Source organism: Protobothrops mucrosquamatus, unplaced genomic scaffold, assembly GCF_001527695.2.
Source record: "Protobothrops mucrosquamatus isolate PMUCROS unplaced genomic scaffold, P.Mucros_1.0 scaffold2431, whole genome shotgun sequence".
Classification (NCBI taxonomy): domain Eukaryota; kingdom Metazoa; phylum Chordata; class Lepidosauria; order Squamata; family Viperidae; genus Protobothrops; species Protobothrops mucrosquamatus.
In genome coordinates this window covers 193,947-196,109 of record NW_015388503.1, presented here as the reverse complement: position 1 = coordinate 196,109, position 2,163 = coordinate 193,947, and positions in this window count along the sequence as shown.

The following is a 2,163-nucleotide window of genomic DNA, read 5'->3' as shown; positions in this document are numbered from 1 at the left end:
AGGAAGTTTCTCCTTAGTTCTAGATTGCTTCTCTCCTTGATTAGTTTCCACCCGTTGCTTCTTGTCCTGCCTTCAGGTGCTTTGGAGAATAGCTTGACTCCCTCTTCTTTATGGCAACCCCTGAGATATTGGAACACTGCTATCATGTCCCCCCTCGTCCTTCTCTTCATTAAACTAGACATACCCAATTCCAGCAGCCATTCCTTATATGCTTTAGCCTCCAGTCCCCTAATCATCTTTGTTGCTCTTCTCTGTACTCTTTCTAGAGTCTCAGCATCTTTTTTACATCATGGTGACCAAAACTGGATGCAGTATTCCAAGTGTGGCCTTTAATCTCGTATAAAGTGACTTTCCTTCATCGTAACCTTCATGCACACCCTCACCCCCATGTTGGAAACTAATGTTTCCAAGCCAGTTATGACTCCGAAGGATTTATGCGCTGGTGTTTGCCTCCAACAAAGCAGCTAACGTGTGTCAGAATCATGCATTTTATGTTTGCAAGTCTGAAGTAAATATTTTAATGGTGCTGGGCTGTCTTAAGGCTTAATGCTAATATAAGTGTTTGTTTTTCTGTGATTCAGTTTTCAGTGTATACTTTGTTTAGTGATTTTTAGTGTGATAAGTTTCTTGAGGGAGATGAACTATAGAAAAGCAGAAATAAAGAGTAACTGCTGTAGGAGAGAGGGGAGAAGCCAGGAAGAGAGGATTACTTCCATGTAACAGTATGGTTTCCAACCATGATGTGAATTCTTCAAATTTACCTGCCCAATTTAACATGTTGAGAAGGACAATGAAATTATTAAAGCATAGTTAGATAAGGAACCGAGTGTGAAGTTGGATTGAGATAAAAAAAAAAGAGTTGCTAGGATGCATGAGCTAAACTTATTTAATTACACTGCATTCAAATGTAAATCATTCAGTGTGGTGCACACATTTCAAAACACGGAATTATGGAAAAAAACAGCAAGCTGGATGTTCGAGCAAATGAAGGAAGTGGCAGTGAAATCTGGGTCCAGAAAGATATTGCCGTGGGCAGCCATCCTTAAACTAGAGTCTTCCCAGTTGTAATGGGAAGTGAGAATGGTGGCATATAAATTTAACAAGTAAATGGGCTTGTAGGTCAGAGTATCATATAGGAAGAGAACTATCAATGTATCTTCTCAGACAGGGCTTTTCAATCTTTTCACCCATTGTACCACTTTTAGGATATGGCAACATCCGAGTACCACCAGTCAAAAACTTGATGACCAAAAAAAAAAGAAAAAAGAGATAAAGTACAGATAGTCCTCGACTTACAACAGTTCGCTTAGTGACTGTTCGAAGTTACAATGGCATTGAAAAAAGTGCCCCTCAAGCCACAGCCGAGCAAGACACCTGCCTGCCCACTCAGCGGTGCTCTTCCTCCTGTTTGAGGTTTTCATTGTTGTGAGCATTTCTGTTGATGATTGGCAGCAGGGGTGGGGTGGGGGGGTGTTTGGTTTTTATTCCCTCTGTCTGCTGGGTGGTTGCAACAGGTTTTGGTCACTTCAACTGACCCTGGGACACTGTGACCATCATAAATATGAATCAGTTGCCACACATCTGAATGTAAATCACAAGACCCTGGAGATAAGGCAACATTCTAGCTGATTGGTGCTTCTTCAGGGCTCAGCAGAAGCACCAGGATCAGCGCTGAGCTCCAGCTGGAGCCTGCGCTGATCCTGGCGCTTCCGCTGAGCCCTGACAGCCCTGCAGCTCCAGCCATCTCTCACTCAGGCTTGTGCGGTGCTGCCACCGGTTCAGCTCATTCCCCTCCCCCACTATCACTTTTCTAGGATGGTCACGTACCACCTGCCAGGTGCCAATGTACCACAGGTGGTACCCGTACCACTGGTTGAAAAGCCCTGTTCTAAGAAGATGGCATGCATTGTATATATTGAAAGAAAGCTGCTTCTTTAGTTATTAAAATTGTTGAGATGTTTTATCGCAATGTAAAAAAGATGTTGAGACTTTAGAAAGAGTGCAGAGAAGAGCAACAAAGATGATTAGGGGACTGGAGGCTAAAGCATATAAGGAACGGCTGCTGGAATTGGGTATGTCTAGTTTAATGAAGAGAAGGACGAGGGGGGACATGATAGCAGTGTTCCAATATCTCAGGGGTTGCCATAAAGAAGAGGGAGTCAA